At 53.0% G+C, this 21,303-nt stretch overlaps 1 protein-coding gene across 1 annotated transcript in view; it reads left to right on the top strand.

Annotated features, from left to right (window-relative positions):
* Positions 1 to 7,299: 7,299 nt before the first annotated feature.
* Positions 7,300 to 21,303, top strand: part of LOC128060411 (FXYD domain-containing ion transport regulator 6-like) — a 52,980-nt gene continuing 38,976 nt past the window's right edge. The window contains exon 1 of the mRNA XM_052652813.1: positions 7,300 to 7,429. The gene's annotated coding sequence lies outside the window, so the exon portion shown is untranslated. The remainder of the gene's footprint in view (positions 7,430 to 21,303) is intronic.

The raw sequence follows: 21,303 nt of genomic DNA, 5'->3' as shown, positions 1-21,303 counted from the left end.
GTGATGCCATCCAACCATCTCGTCCTCTGTCATCCCCTTCTCCTCCTGCATTCAATCTTTCCCAGCATCAGGGTCTTTTGTAATGAGTTGGGTCTTCCCATCAGGTGGCCAAAGCATTGGAGCTTCAGTTTCAGCATCAATCCTCTACCAGATAAAGAACAAGGTGCTACTGAGAGCACAGAGAACTACATTCAATATCTTGTAATAAATTATAATGGACAAGAATCTGAAAAAGAATATATATGTCTATATATGTATATGTATACACACACACACACACACACACACTTGCATGCTCAGTTGCTTCAGCCGTGTCTGACTCTTTTTGACCTATGGACTATAGCTCACCAGGCTCCTCTGTCCATGGGCTTCTCTAGGCAAGAATACTGGAGTGGGTTGCTGTGCCCTCCTCCAGGGGATCTTCCTGATCCAGGAGCCAGGTTCTTTACCCACTGAGCCACCTGGGAAGCCATATATATATATATATATATATATATACACACACACATACATATACGTTGTATCTCCTTGGTGATGGACAGGGAGGCCTGGCGTGCTGTGATTCATGGGGTTGCAAAGGGTCGGACACAACTGAGCGACTGAACTGAACTGATACATATACGTACATGCATATGTATAACTGAATCACTTTGCTGTATGCCAGAAAGTAACACAATATTACGAATCAACTATAGTCTACTTTAGAAAAAAGAAAGAGGAGGGGAAGAGGGAGCAGGAAGATGAGGAAGGAGAAAGGGAACAGAAGAAGGAACAAACGGAAAAGAGCAAAGGGCAAAAGGGACATATTACTGTGTCTTTCTTAGAATTCTTCCTCACTGTAACTCTGTTCCCATCTCCTTGGCCCAAACTGGATCATATGAATGCCCTTAGTTATTGAAAAATCAGCAGTTTAAACTGAACAAGGACTTTCCTGGTGGTGCAGTGGATTAAGAGTCTGCCTGCCAACGCAGGGGACATGGGTTTGATCCCTGGTCCAGGAGGACTCCATATGCTGTGGAGCAACCAGAGCCGTGTACCACAACTCTACTGAGCCTGTGCTCTTGAAAGGTTGTTGTTGAATTACAACGCCGGGATTTTTGGCCCCCGGAGGAGAAGAATTTAATTTGGGGCCAGAGACGAGGCTTGATCGCTCAGAGCTTTTGTGTAACAAAGTTTTATTAAAGTATAAAGGAGATAGAGAAAGCTTTTGACGTAGGCATCAGAAGGGGGCAGAAAGAGTATTCCCCTGCTAGTCTTTAGCTGGATGTTATATAGTCATCAGCAGTCTGTTAATGAAAGAAAGGAATGCCTCAAAACTTAGAACGGCACCAGGCCCCTCACCCATTAGATGTATTTTGGGATAATCTTGGCTCCAAATGGTTCATCTTGGGCCATAAAAGGATTAACTTGAATCTTGAAGAAGGGCAGAGCACCATATAAATAGTGTCATTTATATAGATTAGAGGAACAATATCGGAGTATAACATATTGGTTTATCAAGTAGGTTTTGAGCCAAAAGGTGGAACTGACTTGAAGACAGAGTTTGGGGTAAATGTATGGTATATTGGTATAGCTTAAGATAAAGATTTTCATAAGAAAAAGGCAATGGTTAACCTTAGGTGAAACCAGGTGTCATGGCAACACAGAATTTTAAGAGAAACCTCCTTTTAAATTTGTATAGAGAAGGAAAAAAAATATCGCTAGTTTGTTTATTCCTGCCGCTTAAGGGAGATAAAAATGTCTGACACCTGCAGGCTATTTTTTCCCTTTGGAGACCCCTGGCCTTCCTGCCTGTTACCCTCTCACTCTAGGGTCTGTGAGCCCCAATTACTGAGCCTGCGTGCTGCAACTACTGAAGCCCGCCCACCCAGAGTCTGTGCTCTGCAACAAGAGAAACCACCACAATAGGCTCACACACCACAACAAAGAGTGGCCCCACTCGCTACAACTAAAGAAAAGCCTGTGTAAAGCAGCAAAGATCCAATACAGCCAAAAATAACGAATAAAAAATAAACCAAACACGTTGCAACTGATTTAGGAAAAAGTTCTGATAGAAGGGAAAAGGAAGACATGGATAGAGGAGCCTGGCAGGCTATAGTCCAGGGTCACAAGGAGTTGGGCACGACTGAAGCGACTCAGCAGCAGCAGCAGACCTGGTCTGCAAAGCCAGCGGTGTCTGCCATCCTCTGCAGTTTCTACTGCTCCATCCACAGTCAGTGAAGTCCTGCTTTTCAACCCCAATGTCATGTCAGGGTTACCTGTTCCTCCTCTCCTGACAGTCCGGCCTCCTCTCCTCTGCCTGGGGCCTCACCAGCACTAGCTTCCTTACCCGCTTCATCTTGGGATGAGAGAACAAAGGAAATGCATCTCACAGGTGTGGTCTGGGCCCAGGGTACCAGTGCTCAGGGAACCAGTTCTGAAAGGTTGTTGCCTGGGAGAGAGATCACAGAAGAAAGTGTTCAAAATGCATCTGGAGAGGTGGGCGAGGGTAGGATCATGTAGGATCTTGTGAGCTGTAATTCACTTAAATTTATTATAAGTGGGTCACCATGCAAGACAGTGGGGTGTGTAAATGGAGTAAGATGGCTGGCTGATCTCAAGGAGTTCCCATTCTACCAGGGCCTCATGCCTGTGTGTGCAGTCATGTCTGACTCTTTGCGACCCCATGGACTATAGCCCGCCAGGCTCCTCTGTCTGGGAGATTTTCCAGCAAGAATACTGGAGTAGGTTGCCACGTCCTCCTCCAGGGGATCTTCCTGACCCAGGGATCAAACTGGCGTCTCCTTATTGGCAGGTGGCTCACATGAAATTAAACACAGAAAAATTCAGATTACGGTGTGTACACGCACAGAGGCAGAGACAAGGCAGTTCATGGCAGCATGGACAAGACAGCTTTAATTTCAGTGAGGTGATATTCGAATTTCACTTTGCATGGTAGGTGCGATTCATGTAAGTAGAGAAGGGAGGGACAGGATGTCTTAAGCAGAGAAGATTATATGAACAAAAATTTAGGGGCAGGCAAGCTGTGAATGGCCCTGTTGGTCTGGGGAACAGCATTTGCCAGGATCGAGGTGATCAGAGCCATAAAATGGGGAGGCAGGGCAGAGAATGGGTCAGGAGATGAAGCAGAAAAGGTAGGTGGGTGTCGGGTGGTAAAGGCTGAATGCTGGATTTTAAGCAGCTGGATTTTGTAGAGAATCGGAGTCTAGGAAGGTTTGAATCACATCAGTGTTGTAGAAACTAACTTCCAAACAAGAGTTAGCATAAGGGTGGGGAGACTGAGGCAGAGGCACCAATGGGAGGCTGGCATCGTGGAGCCTGACCTAGAACAGAAGCAGTGGGGGGAGAGGCATAAGGATGGCGCACACTTTTCCAGATGAATAACAGTGTTGGAGCAGTGCTGTTTCCAAAGTCAAGGAAAAGCAGGGAAGGAGAGTCAGCCTGGGAGCGGGGTCAGGGGGTTGTGATGGGGGGAGGGGGGAAGCGGGGTCATATGATGGACCCAGTGTGAGTACCGCTGAGCCCCTGGAGATAACTCCTCTGGGTTTCTGGAGTAAGGACCAGGCTGAGTGAGTGGGTCATCAGCCCCAGGTGGGCAGCAAAATCATGATTGTGGATGGGACTGTCCAGGAACAACGCAGAGCAGAGGACAAAGAGCCCAACACACAGCTGCTTGAGGGAAAAGCTGAAGAGTTGGGGAAAGATCAGGAAAGGAGGAAGGGAGCATGACCAAGGAGTGCTTTTGAAGTGAGCAGAACTCTTTCAGCAAGGAGTTAGGAAATAGTTCTGTCTTAGGATCTGGGGGCTTAGCACTTGGCTGAGGTCTGGGATAGCACGCCTTCAAATTCCTACAAAGCAGAATGAGTACAAACGGACCCAGAGTAAACAACTGGTGGGCGGGGTCTGCTTGGGACTTGTAGTCTGCACCCCAGGATGAAACAGCACCCAAAGGGGCCTGCTAGGAAGGACAGGTGTCTCCTTGGATGGCTTCTGGTCTTGCTGTTTGATTTTCCCGGCAGGCCCTCTGCCTCCCGTCCATGGCCGCGTGACCTGGGTTGCTGACATGCTGAAGGTCTGTGTCTGCCCCAGTACAAGGCAACTGGGGGCAAGTGCTATCCACATGGGGTCTTAGCTGCACTATTGCAAGGTATTTCGCTCTGCTTTAAAGCACAGATGAGTTCGTAAGCTTGAAACAGGTACATTGGCCGGGGAGGATTTTAGAAACAGTTTCTGTCCTTCCTCATCCTACTGTTGCTGTGGCCGGGCAACCCCCCCGCCCCCCCCCCCCCCACGCCCGACCACCACCCCCAACCTCCGCCCCAGCTCTCTTTCCTTGTTTCCTGGCCTCTGGAGATGCAGGGCTCCCTTCACTGGGGTGTAGGCCCATTTCCCAGCTTCACAGGTGCCCTGCTCTCCTAACAGTTCCTCACTTTGACTGCGGGATCCCCCACACTGCAGAGTCTGCCACTCCCCAATTCTTGCTTGCAACAGCTCTCGTAAGGCCCTTCAGAGGCTTCCCATTTTCCTGAGAATAAGATTTGGATCCACCCAGGAACCACCAGGCCTGCCTGGACTGGCGTCTGCATCCTTCTCCAGCCTGTCTCTTCTATTCCAGGGCCACGGCGGCCCCTTTCATGCCTGCGCCTTCTGCCTCAGGGCCTTTGCACATGTGGCTTCTGTTCCCATGTCAGAATCATCATTGCCCAACCCCTCCTGTCACTCCAACTCTTGGCTCCTTCACCTCCTCTCCATAACACCTCCTGATCCTTCAGCTTGCTTCTCAAATGCTACCTCCTCAGGGCTCAAAACCATTTTAATGACACATTTATCTATGGGATTATTTGATAAATCTCTACCTCACCCAGCGGTTCTTGTGTGTATTAGTCTCTCACTTGTGTCTGACTTTTTGTGACCCCATGGATTGTAGCCTGCCAGGCTCTTCTGTCCATGGAATTCTCCAGGCGAGAAGACTAGAGTGGGTAGCCATTGCCTTCTACAGGGGATCTCCCTGACCCAGGAATCGAACCCAGGGCTCCTACATTGCAGGCAGATTCTTTACTGGCTGAGCCACCAGAGAACTCCCATTGGCTCCAAGGGACCATGACTTTTCTTTCACTGTGCAGCCTGGAGCTTGGCCCGGGGCTCAGTGCCCAGTAGCTCCTCATACCATAAATGTGTGGAAAGAATGAGGCAGCTGGTGACCTTTCTCACTGACATCCGCGTGTGTCGGAGGGGCTAGATGCGTTTCTTCCTCCCCTAGAAGGGAGCCAGGACGCCCGCCAGAACAAGCTTGTGTGTGACTCCATAGCTGTGTCACCCCTAACTCCCTCAGCTGTGGCCCTGGACGGACCGGGGAGAAGCACATTTTCAGCCCTTCCACTCATGATGCAGCTCCTACTGTCCCCCTGTGGCTCTTTGCTGCCCTGAGGCACCTGAGTAATTTGGCCAAACACAGCATTCTCTGGTAAGAAAAGGGCAGATACTAACAGGCGGCATGGCTTTGGAGTTCTGCTCCCCCGGCCGGTGCTTTGCCAGACAGACTTGCAGAGCCGGGGTCTGACGTGGTCTCATCAGGAGAAACTCTGAAAATCAACACAGAGAGGTGGCAGGTGGTAGCACTCAAGTGCGGCTGCGAAGGACACGCGCCTTGTGAGCTATGTGGCTTCATCTCTCAGAGCAGAGAAAAAAGAACAGGGAGACGGGCAGTTGGAACCAAGTGCTCACGTGCAGAGGAAAAGGTTTGCCCCGCAAATCCGTGTAAAGTCACACGGATCTGCGAGATCTGAGCCAGGTTTTGATGAAAGAGCTTTGATTTTCACAGGCAACCAAGGAACTCGGGACTGGGCCAGAGTGAGGCGTCCACTATGTCCAAGGTCTGGTGCTCATGGAGGTTGTCTTGTCCTCTCGGGCGTCCCCCACTCTTTCTCAGTAAGCCACTCATGGCTTCCGCGTCTGGGCAAAGCCTTCTGGAACCCATGTTTATTTCCTGCCTTGGGGTTTTGAGACTGGAGCATTTCTCAAGATAATTTAGTCCCAGAGGGTCCATCTGGAAGGCGGTTCTGGATTATCGAGTCCCTCTCCTTCATGTCACAAATGAGAAAACTGAGGGCCAGGGCTGGGAGTGTTGAGGTTAGGCTGGCAGTACCCATGGTTCTAGGGCACAGGGTCTGTGAGGAAGTCCCTGTGGCTCCTCTCAGGCTTGGACAGCTTCTCCCAGGAATTCCCGGCTCCATCCTGCCCGGTTCCCCTCCAGGCTCTTCTGGGCAGCTTCATGGCCGGCAGCGTGGCTTCCTGGCTACCCACCGAGTGGCCAGCCCTTGCTGTATCCGTGGTTTCTGCCAGTGCCTGGCCTGGAGCCCTTCCTACAGGCCCTGCTCCTCAGAGCAGCTGCCTGCTCGCTGAGCGCCCACTCTGTTCCCGGGCTCAGCTCCGGGGGTCAGTGTTCTCACCGCCATTTCACGAGGAAGGAAACTGAGGCTCCAGAGCGCCCTTCAGTGCTGTGCTCAAGGGGGCAACAGCGGAGTGGCCGAGCTAGGAGTTAAATCTCACTAAGGTTTGTCGTTCTCGAATTTGGACCTGAGAAGTGGACTGGGGGGGGGGGGGGCAGTACTGTGACCCTGCAGGGGCAGGACGAGGCGCCCCAATGAGGAGGATCTGGGCTGCAAAGCTGTGGTTCCGGCGAGCCCCCGCCTAGCAGCCCACCGGGCTCTCGCTGAAAATGACAACTCCAGCCCGAACCGGCGCGCCTACGACACAGCCATTCATGCTTTACGTGCGCATTCCCCTTAATTGCCAAGCCTCCCAGTTACCGTGGGTTGCAGTGTCTGGTGCTGGGCTATTTTCTCGTATTTTTCCGTCCCCCTCCCCGCCCCCCCCCGCCCCCCCCGCCCCCCCCGCCCCCCCCGCCCCCCCCCGCCCCCCCCCGCCCCCCGCCGAGTTTACTATTTCGGAGAGACACTAGTTCTGCCTTCGTGTTTGTCTTGCTCCCTCCCCACCCTCAGCCGAGGAAAACCAGAAAGCAACAGCTGGCGGCGGATGCGCGCCCCGGCCCGTCTCCGCGGCGGCGGTCTCCTGTTGCTTCTCCAAGCGGCCTGCCCCTTGAATCCCGCCCGCACCCAGGAGCAGCGGCGGCGCGCCCGAGGGGCGGGCAGCCCGGCTAGGAGGAGGGGGTCCGCGCGCCGACGCTACCCGGGGGCCGGCAGACGGTGACACCGCGGTCCCCGGAGCCCAGCCCCGGCCGAGCCCCCGCCCACCACTCCCCACCCCTGCCGGACGCGCAGCTCCAGCCCGCCCCCACCCTTCCCAGCAGGGGAGGCGGGAAAAACAGCGAAAGCCTCGCCCACCGCCCTCCCCCAGCTTCGCCACTCCCAGGCTCCTCCGGACTCCACTCATCCTTCTGGGATTGTCTCGGAGGGGACACGCCGCGCAGGTAAGCTGCTGCAGAGGTGGCGAAGTTGGGTTCCTCTAACGAGGAGGGAGAGGGGCTGGGGCGGGGACCGATCGCGCGGCGCCAGGATGCTGCCCGGGCAGGTTTGTTTCGATGGGTGTGAGCGGTTCTCGCCAGGCACGCCGCTAGGGCAGCGGAGAGCGGGTAGGAGACGGAAACCCAAGGGGAGGTGGGCGTCGGAAGAGAAGAGGGGCGGCCGACGGGGGAGACGGGCCGTGGCGGTGGGGGTGAAGCTGTTCGGACAAGGCGTTTGCTGCTGCCTGGAGCTTGGGGCTGTGGTTTTCGGAGAAGGGGAAAGGGCTGCTCTCCTCGTACCAGGGCGGGGTAGTTTTCCCTTTGTTACTTGGAAGCTGTGGACACTTGAGTGTGCGGTTGTGAAGACGAGGGGAGGTGGCTGGCCATGAGCGTGCACACAGGAGCCATGCAAAATGGGACTTGCTGATTTGGCGCTTGGAGGACGGGGGAGCTGGGGCTGGGCAGTGGGCACCGGGAGGAGGGGCAGGTAAGAAAAAGGGCCGGCGTTCCAGGGCACGGGGTTCAAGAGAGTGCATCAGCGTTCCTCTCCTCTTGTCTAACCCGTCCTGGCTTCTTCCGAGGGCGGGGGGGGGGGGGGTGCCTGGTCCCCTCGCCCCATTCCCTCCTTTCCTGGTACCCTGCCCTCTTTCCCCAGCAGGGCTGGCCTTGGCACAGCCTTCCCCATTGTGTCTCTTGGGCTTCCTTGCCGAGTTGGAAGGGGCTCCTGGCACTTGCTTCTGGGCTCTTACAAGTGGTGGCTGGTAGAGGAAGCACCTGAGGGTGGGAGCAGGGAGCAGGGAGCAGGCGTCCTGGAGAATGGGCCTGGCCAGGCCCCCGCTGCCCACATCCAGCCTCAGGGGTTGTGGCTTCCAGGGCTTCTCCCTGCCAGTGTGGCCTCTGTCTCCGCTTCCTTTGTCTTCTTGGCATCGTGCGCTCTGCCTAGGCCCAGATTTCCAGGTTTGGAGAAGGATAAGTGGGCAGCCCATGTCTTCGGTGGAAGGGCCCCCACTCTGGGGTCCCAGTAGCCTCATCGTGTGTATGTGCTGATGTCTATATCTGTTTCTGCTTTGGCCTTTTTCACGTGACCTGCCCAGTAGTTGCCATGGAAACCCCTTTTCAATTCTCAGCCTCCCTCCTTTTCTGCCCATTCCTCACCTCCATATCTCCTCCCCTCCCCCCAACATGGTTGCCTAGATACTGATTACCCCTGACTTCTCTGGGTAGGAGACCCTGAAATGTTAGCTCCCACCTCACACTGATGTCACCCCTGGCCACTCCAGCTCCCCCAACACACAGTACACATGACAAACACACCCCAAACATGCACACTCACCACACCACCCACACAGACACGCACCTACTTGCCACACACACTGCATAAACGCACAGCACACACATATATCACATGTACACCATGTACACACCAAATACACCATGCATGTACCAAACCACAGCACACAACCCACAAGGCTAGGGAGCCCCTCTCCTGCGTGCTAGATGCAGGAGGCTGGGCATGGGCCAGAATTTAAATCTCTCCCCACTGCTTCCTACCTGCCTTGACCCTAAGAAAGCCTGAGGCTCCTAGCCCCTCTTAGGAATCTCAGTTCTGCCCCTGAGCCTTCCTGCCTAACACAGGATCAGGCAGCTCCAAGACATGCTGAGGCTCTGAACCTCCGCAAAGGAAGGAGGAAAGGTGTGACTGTGTTAGGAGAGCAGGGGAGGGCAGGGAGAGGAGACAAAGCCTTGAGGAGGGTTGGGAGGAGGAGGAGCCAGCAAAAGAGGAGCGAGGTGTATTCAGAAAGTATCATAGGGTGATGATGGGTGGGGAAGGAGTGTCCAGGCTGCCCTCTATCCCCCAGGGACACTTTCCTGCTTTCTCCTTGGCTCCTCCAAGCACATCTGTGTGTCTCGAACAGGAAGGCAGTTTGCCAAGGGCTCCTGGATTGCTAGAGCTTTCCCAAGACCTGTAGCTTCTCTCTAGAGGCCAGCGTCTCCTTTCTGGCCAACTTGTGATCTTTGGACTGACTTGGGCCCCACTTCATTCAATTATTCAGTGAATTGCTTTAAGTACCTACTTAAAGGATCAGTTTAAGTACCTACCAGGATCACGAGGAAGACAGAGTCCCTGACCTCAGAATCCTAGATTTCTCAGAGCCGGAAGGGGGACATCCAATCGGGACATCATGCAAATGGGAAAACTGAGGCTCGGAGGTCACACACTCCACTGTGGCTGAGGCCTCTGACTCTTCAGCCAGGATTTGTGACCTGCCCCCCCCAACACACACACTTCCTGTCGCACATCACTTGCTTCACTTGCCTTTTTTTCTTTGTTGCCAGCAATCCTCTGGGGACTACCATGTCCCTTTCAAAGTATGGGTGCTCTAGTGGATGGGGAGCCTGCTTCCTTCTGTTTTCTTGGAGAATGTGGCCAGGAGAAGAGGGAGCAGAGGCAGTTCCCTAGACCCTGGAAACTCCCCGCAGCCATAGGGAAGCCAGAGCATCGGATCCTGGATCCCGTAAGCAGAGCCTGGCCCCTGGCCCCGTTGGGCCTTGCTGGCAGCCATCTGGATGGCAAACTGTGCCAGGCAGCCCCCAGGACTCATTGTCTAACAAATCATCCACCAGCTTCTGCCTGAGCACCTGAGGATGCAGACTAGTCATGAGAGGCCCCGCCCCTGCCTGCAGCATAAAAGAGGAGAGCCCAGGGGTGCAGACCCAGGGGGTAGTCCTGGCTGTGCTCCAAGGGGGAGGGCATTCATATCACAGATAGCCCTTTTAGATGCAAACTGGGTTTCTGGTGATAGTCAGGAATAGCTTAGACTGATCTCCAGCAACTGAAGCCTCCACAATTTTATTATCTTTTTTAGTTTTTGGCCACACCACGCAGCATGCTAGATCTCAGTTCCCTGACCACAGATCGAACCCAAAAGCCTCCATGATTTTAGGCCTCTGTTTTCTCATCTGCCATAGAGGGGTCAGATTTCATGATTTCTAAGGCATTTGTTTTCCTCCCAGTTTTTGTAGACTGTACCGTCTTGAAAAAGATCCCTTTTCTCTCCAGGTGCCTAACTGTGCTTATAATTTTATAACACAGGGTTGTAGCTGAGCGGAGCAGGGAAGGGGCTGGCCTCTGGTCACCCGGAGAAGGCTCCCCTTTCACCCTGTGAGACAGGAGATGCTCAAGAATCCGAGACTGAGTTCTTATCTCCCAGGCTGCAGCCCCTGACCCTCCTGGACACCATGTCCACTTGGTCCGTTTTGCTAGGATAATAACCAGGGCCTGGTGGAGTCTTGGGAGATGTGGTCTCTGAAGGGATGAGGCCAGGTTCATTTGAGTCTATGAATCCTCTGGACAGAGAGCCTCGGGGCAATGGAGAGCGTGACAGGAGGCACTGGTCAGGGCTGTCTGTCTCTGATGAGAAGCAGAATATCTCTGGCCGAAACAAAACCTTGGATCCAATTTGGCAGCATCTTCTCTGCCCTGGAATGGGAAGGGGGAGGGGAGACTCTGACCTGGGAAAGTATGAAGTTAGCCTGGAGCCCACACAGGGACACACTTGTTACACAGATGCACGGGGGAGCGGGAGGCTCAGGAGGGGCGCTGGGGCCCAGGGGACCAGGCTGGGGCCGTGGGAATGTGGCTGCTGCAGCTCAGAAGCTCTGATTTGGGGCCAGGGATGAGGGAGGATCTAGTTAGAATGACAGTGACCCTCACATGGCTGGAGGGCAAAGCCAGTCCTCGGGAGGGGACCAGAAGCAAGGTCTTAACGTCATACGTACATCCCTTTAACAGTTGTTAACTGAGTCCCTTCCCTATGCCAGGCCCTGTGGGCTTTCCAGGACCCAGAGCCCTCTGAGATGATGGTTTCATTTCTCTGAGCGCTCCTTCCTGGTTCCTCCCTTTCTCCCTGGCTGACCTTACCCCACCTCCCACCCAGAAGGACCCCCCCCAACCTCCATCTTCAAGCAGGGCCCCCGCACTCCCTCATGTGTGGCTCACACTTGCACTCTCTCTCCCCTTCTCACTCATACATAATATCCATACCTGACACACAGGCGTGAGCTCACAGGTTCCCTGCACTCTCTCACCTCGCCCAGCTGCAATCTCTCACCAGACCATGGTGATGGGCTCTCTCTCCTTCCACTTTCTCAGCCCTCTTGCTTTTAATTACCACTGATCCTGTGGGCCAGTATTCCAACCTCTCCGTGCCTGTTAGTGGGGACAGGTGCCTGGCTGTGGCCCTCGAAGCTCTCTGGGTCCTGGCCGCAGCTATCGCACCAGGCACCTTCTCCATGTGATCATCCTGAGCCTTGGACTTCCTACCCCCTGCCTCTGCTCAGGCCCTAGCAGGAATGAACCCTTACTTTGGCCTGCAGAGCAGGGGATGGTCGCCTTTGGAGATGCACAGACTTGGGGTCTAATCTGGTTGCTGATGCTTCCTAGCTTGCTTAATTCTTCTAAGCCTCAGTTTCCTTATCTGTCAAATGGGCATGAGGATTGAGCAGGGCTAAGTTATGTCAACTGCTTCTTTGTGCCTAGCATATAGAACATACTTGCTAGATATTAACTGCTATAATAATAGTAATGACACATTGTTATTATTATTAGAATTTCTTCCAATTTTTTTGGACTTCTCAGGTGGCGCTAGTGGTAAAGAACCCATCTGCCAGTGCAGGAGACATAAGAGATGAGGAATGCCTGGGTCAGGAAGATCCCCTGGAGAAGGGAATGGCTACCCACTCCAGTATTCTTGCCTGGAGAACCCAATGGACAGAGGAGCCTGGTGGGGCTACAGTAGTCCATAGGGTCTCAGAGGCTTGGACACAACTGAAGCGACTTAGCACTCATTATTGTTACAGTGTCCTTTGAGGCCCCTCTCCAGTGCTCATTCTTTAAGATAGCTTTTCCTATTTCTTAGAGAAGGAACTGGCAACCCACTGCAGTACTCTTGTCTGGAAAATTCCATGGACAGAGAAGCCTGGTAAGCTACAGTCCACGCGATTGCAAAGAGTCTGCACATTTCTTAGTAAACAGACAAACTTTCCTCTTCTTGGTACCCCTGAAACACTTTGTTGCTTCTTCCCTTAAAGGCTACTCCCACTGGGCCTGCACTTAGCTACTTACGTCCATGCCTGCTCCCCACACCCTCTCCTGCTTCTTCAAAGGCAAGGTCTGTTTTTTCCCCACATGGCAGAGGGGTGGGCATGGTGTCAGACATGGAGCAAGCCCAGTGAGCATCTGTGAATTGAACATATGTGGGAAAAAGTCCTCACGCACCAGGGCATGTTGAAAGCCCACTTGCCCCTCCAGGCTGTCTCCCGCCTGTCACTCGCCCCGCAGGTGCACACCACACACACCTAAAGGGTACATTCCTTTCTGCCCTTGGGTCATCTCAGTTTGTCCTGTTCCTTTGGTAGAGTTTGAAAACTAGGAATTTGACCTCATTGGAGGTCTGGGGGTGGGGGGTGCTTCCCAGGTGGCGCTAGTGGTGAAGAATCCTCTTACCAATTCGGGAGATGCAAGAGATGCAGGTTCGATCCCTGGGTTGGGAAGATCTCCTGGAGGGGCTATGGCAACCCACTCCAGTGTTTTTGCCTGGAAAATTCCGTGTGCAGAGGAGCCTGGCTGGCTACCGTCCATTGGCCCGTGAAGAGTCGGACACAACTGAGTGAATGAGCACAGCTCAGGAGGTCTGGGAAGTGCTTAAGGACTGAAGGCAATGGAGGGAAGCTGATTCATCATAGTGTTTTGGTGACTGGGATTTGATGGAGACCTGGAGAGTGGGTGGGAGGAAATGGGGGGAGGGGAGCACTGAAAAAGTCTAAAAATTCCTTTAAAATTCCACACAGATCCTTGAGTTGTTTTGAGCTTAGGTTGGATTTGACTTAAAAGGATAATGGTGCTGAACGTCTGATCCTTCAGTCATCAGCATTAACTGAGCAGCCTCTCTGCAAAGTGTTGGCGATTCAGAGAATGCCTAGAAGGTGCCTTCCTTCTACAGAGCTCATAGTCTGATGGAGGGCACCTGGAAAGAGATGTGGGCCTTGGCTCTGTGGGGACTGGGGCAATGAGGCATGTAACAGGAAGGAGGAGACAGTACGTTTCCTGAAGCTGAGACAAACAAGGTCAGGTAAACCTCCACGCCGGCAAGTGACTGGGTTCGGCAGGTTTCCAAGTATACGGGCCCACAGGTCAGGGGTCATCCCATGTCATTTCCACCACCAGGCAAGTCAGTGTGAGCACAGACAAAGTGCCCTGTGGGCTCAACTGCCCACCCAGAGCTGTGCTCTCAAGGCAGTGGGCTGTTGGGCAGCGAGAGTGGAAGGGCCAGTCAGGCGGCCTTGTCCTGCGGTCTGCCTGTGGGCAGGGTCTCATGGGCCTGGCCCCTGGGCCTCTGGGCCTGGCAGCTGCTCTGAGTTTCTGTTTCTGCTGCTGGGACTGTTTGTCTGGCCTCTCTTGAATGGTCCTTTGTCAGCAGGCGTGGGGAGGTGATCCCATGGCTGGCCTGACTCACTCGCTCATGCCCGCCCGGCCTGCCAGGGCCCTGGCCTGGGGCTTCTGTGCACCGCGGCCCATCATCCTGACTCCCTGGAACTGGACTGAGGTCCCCTCGGGGGCAGGGGCGTGGGCCCCTGGGCTGGCCGACGGCATTAAGTCCCGCTCCCTGACTCACTCTGGACAGCTCGTGTCCTGGGCCTGTGGCGGGGTCGGCCGCACAATGCTGCCCTGTGTGCCCGCCTCTGGGGGCTGTCAGAGGAAGCCACGGGGTGACGGCTGGCCTGGTGCTGCCAAGACTGTCATATTCGGCGGTGACGGGGGGCGGGGGGTAGCAGCAAGGCCCCAAGACCCTGCTGGTGGGCCAGCTTGGGGTCTTTCCAAGGGAGTCTTTTTAGAAACCAGGCCTGTGGCTGTGATTTGTGAGTCCAGTGAGTCGCTTCTAAGAGAGGGCTTTCTTTCTTTTCGTGATCGGCTCTTTTCCTTTTCCGCAGAAGTAATTCCACGTTAAAGATAAAGGTGCCTCCTTGTTCAAACAGTTCTCTGTGCTTGATAAAGGGGTTCTGTCCCTCCCACTCCCCCTGCGCAACTGGGCTGGATTGGGCCCGGGCTTGAGGACTGGGAAGAGCACCTCGCAGCCTCCCTGCTGTTGGGCGGTGCCCTTCTCCATGACGGAAGATGGTGGGGCAGACCCAGAGGTGGGGCTCCTCAAGGAGACCCTGTCAGGCCTGAGGGGCCTGGGAGGAAGGGGCCACCCTGGTGGGCGTCAGCTGCGGCATCTGGGCAGTCAGCGGTCCAGCCGCCTCAGGGCAGTGCCGGAATTCAGTGAAGTGACTGCAGCCACCTTGAGCCCCTCAGCCTATTAGAATATCACCACTCTCTGCTCTCTCCTCAGTCCCAGGCTTTGACTTCTCTATGCTCTTCAGCCCTTCTCTGGAATTTTGCAGATAGGCTATTAAACAGAATATGTGATGTTTAATGCTTGTTTGATGAGCATTTAACATGCAAATCAAGGGAAGACGTTGCATTTTCCTCTGAAGGCCACAGATCCATCCGTGACCTCTAGTTGGACCCAAAGCACTTGTTTTAAAAGGCAGCTTTAAAAGCCGTTGCTGGGTTTTTGGCTTTGTGGTTCTCTGAACCGTAGAAGCCCAGCCCCTATCACAGAAGCACTGGACACCACCAGCAGGGCATAGGGCTCCACACTGCTTGCCAGGAAGGTGACCAGATGTGGGCTTGATGGGGGTTGGGGAGCTGTTTTGTTTTTTTAACGGAATTAAAAATTTATTGTTTTTCATAGACTTTTTAAAGAAAAATTTTAGATTTATAGAAAAACCGAACAGCTAGTACAGAGAGTTTCAACATAAGCTGCCTGCAGTTTTCTTGATTACTGTCTTACCTTAGTGTGGTATATTTGTTACAATTGATGAAATAATGTTGATATATTATTATTGGCTAAAGACCATCTTTATTCAGGTTTCTTTAGTTTTCCCCCTAATGTCCTTTTTCTATTCCAGAATCCCATCCAGATAGCCACATTCCATTTAGTTGTTATGTCTGCTCAGGCTCTTCTTGGCTGTGACATTTTCTTAGACTTGCCTTGTTTTTGATGACCTTGAGAGTTTTGAGGAGGACTGGTCAGATATATTGTAGATATACCCTTCAGTGGGGTTTTATCTGATGTTTTTCTTGGCTTACGGGTTTGGTGGAGGAAGATCACAGTGGTAAAGTATGATTTTCATCACACCAAATCAAGGGTGTGTACCGTCAGCATGATTTATCCCTGTTGATACTGACAGGGAGGGCTAGGCTTCCAGTCCCTTTCAGCACCCCCACTTCTGCACAGTCCCAAAGCCTGGTGATAGGAGCTGTGCTTTTTCCCCTCCTCAAGACAAACATCAGTCTGTCAAACAGCACTTGGTGGCTGTCTGCACCACCCCAGCTCTTACAAGTCATGGAGTAACAGAGACCTTCCAGCCAGGAGAACCTTGTTAAAAAGGGAGCGTAAACCAGAATGTGTTGTGTGGCAAGTCAGTGCTAATGACAGATCACTGGTGCTCTTTGAGTCTGGAGAAAGAAGCCTGCAATTCAGTCCATGGGCTGGAGTGGCAGTTGGACAAAGACAGCGTTTCTCAGCCTTGGCTGCACATTAGAATGAGTGTGTGTGTTGTGTGCTCAGTTGCTTCAGTCGTGTCCGACTCCTTGTGATCCTATGGACTGTTGCCTGCCAGGCTCCTCAGTCCATGGGATTCTCCAGGCAAGAATACTGGAGTGGGGAGACATGCCCTCCTACGGGGCATCTTCCCGATGCAGGGACCAAACCCAAGTCTCCTGCATTGCAGGTGGATTCTTTACCGCTGAGCCTAGAATGAGTGAGGAATTCTAAAAATGACTGATGCCTTGGTCACACCCCCAGAGATTAGAATTTGGTGGGACTTAGTTGATCCCCATTATTATTATTATTATGCAAAAGCTCGACATGTGATCCTAAGATGCAGGATTGAGAACTGGACTACACAGGGAAGGGAAGGCTGTGCTCAGTGGAGGGAAGAGAATACTCAGTGGCTTGGAGCTCGATACAGTGTGGTGGGGGATGGGAGTAGATCATTTTAGCTGAAAGTACTGGGAGGAAATACTAGAAGGGTAGAAAAGAGACAGAGGTATTTCTATGCCAGGCTAAAAAGTTTTGATTTTTTAAAAAGTAATTAGGGTATGGAAACACCATGAGTACACTTGCATTTGATAGAGAAGTGATCAGCATACACATTCGGTGTATTAAATCATACAGTCCAATTAATGTCCAAGACAGATTATAGGGAGAGGGTAAAAGATAGGTGCAGCCACTACAGTGCTGGGCTTCCCAGGTGGCCTAGTGGTAAAGAATCCTCCTGCCAGTGGAGGAGACCTAAGAGACGTGTGTTCGAAACCTGGGTCAGGAAGATCCCTTGGAGGAGGGCGTGGCAACCCACTCCAGTATTCTTGCCTGGAGAATCCCATGGACAGAGGATCCTGGCGGGCTACAGTCCATGGGGTCACAAAGAGTCGGACATGACTGAAGTAACTGAGCACGCAGGCACTACCGTATTATGCAAGGTACCACAACAGCCCAGGGGAGCAGTGATGAGGGTCTGAACTACAGCCAGCAGTGGAAGAGAAACTTACAGAGATCCTGCAGGAGTAAGCATGGCTAGGACTTTGCCACAGATAGGACGTGGTGTTCTGGAGGCAGGGAGCAAACCCTGTGAGCTCAGTGAGACTGTAAGCTACATAAGGCAGGGACTCTGTTGCTGCAGCTCCCCCAGTGATGACTGAGGTCCTTGGCAACAGGAGGCCATCAGTACCTGTTGTTAATTTGGTTCCTGGAAGAATAATGTTACCATTCTTTCCAAAATTACTCCTCGTTCCAAAATTAATCTCCTTTTCTCTACCAATTTCTCCACCTAAATGCAGGCAGATCTCAGCTGTTTGGAAATCAATCTAATTCAATAACGTGGGCCGAGATGTAAATAACTGTTAGGACTGGAAGTATTTACCTTTCAAACAAAACGTTTGGTGGAATTAAGAACTCTCTCCTTGGGAGAATGTTGCGGGTGTGGATATATTTTTGAGTAGGGATTGTCTTTATTTCAGTTCTACACCTTAATCTCAATATTTTGAGCCAGACCAAGGGAAAAATGGGAGGCGGGGTCTGCAGCTTGGCAGCCTGCTCTGAAAGGCTGTCAGTTGCTGAGCCGGTAGTTCTGTTGGCACGCCCTGTGAGCCTGGTTCCAGTGGCCGGGACCTCCTACAACCTGTCTGGGATACTGTCTTGCTTCCTGAATGATGCAGATGTTCTGCTGGGCAGAGAGCAGCAGGGTGCCCAGCAGGTACTGTGGGGAGGCTTGGGAGGGAGAGAAGGCAGCCCAAGCTGGTGTGAAGCTCAGCTGAGAGTGAGTGACAGGAAGACCTGTGAACAGCTGGGGTCCAGCGATGGCTGACGGATGAGCCAGCCCTCCTGCCTCCGAAGGGGCTCCGGGGTCCCAGCCTTCACATCAGTCATAATGGACAGAACAGAGCTGGGGAGGAAACTGTGAAAGGGAAAGAAAATGACATCATCGGCGTCAACGTTAAAGCTGTTGAATTTTATCTGGGTTATTCTCTCGTCCTGTTTTTTCTCCCCTGGACTGGGTCAGACCACTTCCATCCAATGCGCCCTGCTTGGTCTCAAGTCAAGGTCAGCATTTTTATTTTCCTCAGTGCCCATGCATTGCTGCACTTGCCAGGGGAGGCAGCAAGGAAGAGTGGAAAAAGCCTAGCATGTGGCATCCACAGAATTAGGGGCCGATGCCAGCTGTGCCATTGTTAGCTGTGGGGCCTTGGACAAGTAACGTAACTCTGAGCCTCACCTTCTCGAATCTGTAAAATGGTGCTGATATCCAGCATCTCCCGCAGCTGCGATGTTTCTTTGAGCTGATGCTTGTGAAGTTGTCTGGTAAGTCAGGCGTCTTACAGATGTTTGATGTTAGGGGCATCACCACCATCACTGTGATCATCCCCTTCAGCCATCATGGGCGGGGAGCAGGGTGGGTGGATCATACACAACACAGTTGGTCCCCCTTTGTCTTATGACTGCCACAGGTACACTCGAGGGTCTGAGGCTGAAGGACAGGAGTCTCTGGTCCGATAGACCTTACTCCAGTCTCCCTTAAACCTAGGAGGCAGGAGGACCAGGGTGTCCTGGGCACAGCATCCCAGTCTTGCAGAAGTCCGTCTGGCACCCACCCAACCCCGGGAGTCTCAGGGCCCAAGCCTCCTAGGGAGATACCCTGAAGGGGCCCCTTGCGGGAGGCAGTGGCTTCTCTTGGGAGGCCTCTGGTTTAGGAAGAAGACTAGGCGTGCTGACCTAGGGGTGGGGCACCTGAGGTCCACCAGGGCTAAGCCTCAGGCCCCTGGCCGCTGCCCAGCAGGCTGCTGGGACAGCAGAGACCCCGTGTCTCCTGTTGGGCAGCTGCCCTGCAGCCAGAGCGGGATGTGAACTGGCTTCTCCCAGGAGCTGCAGCTGTCTGCTGACCCTTCTCTCCACACCCAACCCGGGCACATTTTCCTTCCCCTGCTCTTTGGAGCACTGGTGTGACTGGGGCAGGCAGGGTGTGGCGAAGGCTCCGGGGGAGCCAAGGATGGAGGCCCAGCTGGGGGCTCATGGGGAGGAGGACAGCGTGGGGGCTTGCGTGATGTGTCTCCAAAGCAGATTTCTTTTCTCAGCAGTCTCCACCCTCTCCTTGCTTTGCCACCTTGTCCACCCCTTGTTCAGTTTCCATCAGGAGCGCCTTTTCTTTGTTGTTCAGTCGCTAAGTCGTGTCTGACTCCGTGACCCCGTGGACTGCAGCACGCCAGGCTTCCGTGTCCTTCACTATCTCCCAGGGTTTGCTCAAGTTCGTGTCCATTGAGTCGGGGATGCCATCCTACCATCTTATCTTCTGTTGCTCCTCTCCTTGGCCAGCCTCCATTCTGTCCCGGAGCCTCTTCCTTTTCGCTTTGCCTGCCTGTCTTGCACTTCTCTTTGGGCCCCCTCCCCTGGTCAGCTTCTCTTCTCTGGGATTTCTTTCCTTTTCTGTCTAATGTCCTCTGTCTTGCTTCTGGGTCTCTGGGTGGGGGGCTCCTGCGCTTGGGGCTGGGAGGCTACGTCACCCACCTCAGCTGGCCCAGGCAGATCTGTGCTCCTCACGTCACCTGTCGGCAGCCCTGGGTAATGCAGCCTGTTTTTCTGAAGGAAGAAGAGGGCAGTGACCCCCGGAGGCCTTTTGATTCTGTTAAGCCGGGGTCTGCCTGCTTCTGCTGTGGACCAAGGCCTGTCCCCGCCCCTGTTGTGGGGACGCTGGAGCCTTCCAGGGGTGGAGGGAAGTGAAAGGAGGCCATTGGGGCCTTTCCCCAGCTCTGTTCTCTGTTTCTCTTCCCCATTTCCCAAGAGAAGCTAGAAAATCAAGGCGGAAGCTGAGGAAGGAGGTGGGGGAATGATGATATTAATAGTATCAGCAGTTGATACTTTAAAAGCACTTGCTATTTACCAGGCAGAGACTTCCTGCTGTGACATGGTTCCCCTTCATTGCAAATGATCCAAACCATTGCATCTGGTTGAGGCAAGGCAGGGAGCCTGTGGGAGTGCAGAGCTTACCTGCCCGGGACCCTCTCCCCAACTCTTCTCCCTGCTTCTCTCTCCTGCCAGCTGTTCCCTGGTGAGTTGCTGCCTGACTTCTCCACACCAGATTCCCCACCTTGGCTGCTATGAACCCTCTTCTATTGCTTCCAGACTATGTGACAACCCCTGAGGGACACTGAAGTTTCAAACCCAGTCCTTTTAGCAACAAGGGAGGGGCTGCGATTGGCAGCCTCCAGTAGACCTTCAAGGTTGGAGTTGGGGAGGAGCTGTCTACTCTCCAAAAGGAGACGCCAAAGGGACGGATGTCAGCGAATGATAACTGCTTATGCACAGAGGCTAGTTCATCTAATCCTCACAGCTCCTTGAGATTCCCGTTTTCCAGTTTCAGAAGCAAAGACTCCAAGAGATAGAGTGACTTGTTCAAGACCCCAAAGCCACTGAGTAGCAGAGAGGCAGGATGGTAGAGAGATGGAGAGCAGGAGCCAGACTGACTGGGTTTAAATCCAGGCTCTGCTACCTTCTGGCTCTAGGACTTTAAACAAGTTGCTTATTCTTTCTGGTCTCAGTTTCTCCATCTGTATAATGAGGATAATCATAAATGGAGCCATTTCCTAGAACTACCGTAAGGATTGAATGAGTTAGTACATATAAACCACTGAGAACAGTACTTGGCATGCCATGAATGCCTAATAGCTGTTAGGTATTGTTATCACAGAGCTTTACAGTTCACAAAGGACCTTCACATATATTACCTCACTTGACTTTTATAATAGCCTTGGAAAGTGGGCAGTGGGGTTGGCTGATCCTCCAGATCCCTCCATGCTATGCTGTCAACTCTGACCTAAACAGCTACACAAATTCCATACTCTGTTACCAAAAAAAACAAAACAAAACAAAACAAAAAAAACCACCCTCTCCAGTGAACAACTCTATTCACAAGGGAATAGAAATTCTCTCTTGGGTGTGAGCTGGCAGACACTGAATTCCACTGTGTCTTTCTGTCAGGGATGTGTTTGAGGCCAGCGATGTTAGGACTTGGTTGGTAAATGTTTACCCAGAGGCGGGAGCCCCCTCTTTGCAGAGTGCATCTGGTTCTCTCCGGGCCTGAGCCTTGCAGCCTAAGCCCACTGGATTGGGACAGCAGCAAGGACTAGAGTGGCAGCTGCCAGGGGCGTGAGCCCTCTGGGAGCAGCAGTGCCGGTGGCCCGT

This window comes from Budorcas taxicolor, chromosome 15 (assembly GCF_023091745.1).
Source record: "Budorcas taxicolor isolate Tak-1 chromosome 15, Takin1.1, whole genome shotgun sequence".
In the NCBI taxonomy this organism is placed as follows: domain Eukaryota; kingdom Metazoa; phylum Chordata; class Mammalia; order Artiodactyla; family Bovidae; genus Budorcas; species Budorcas taxicolor.
The sequence above is the reverse complement of the archived record's forward strand: the minus strand, read 5'-3'. Positions and strand labels throughout refer to the sequence as shown.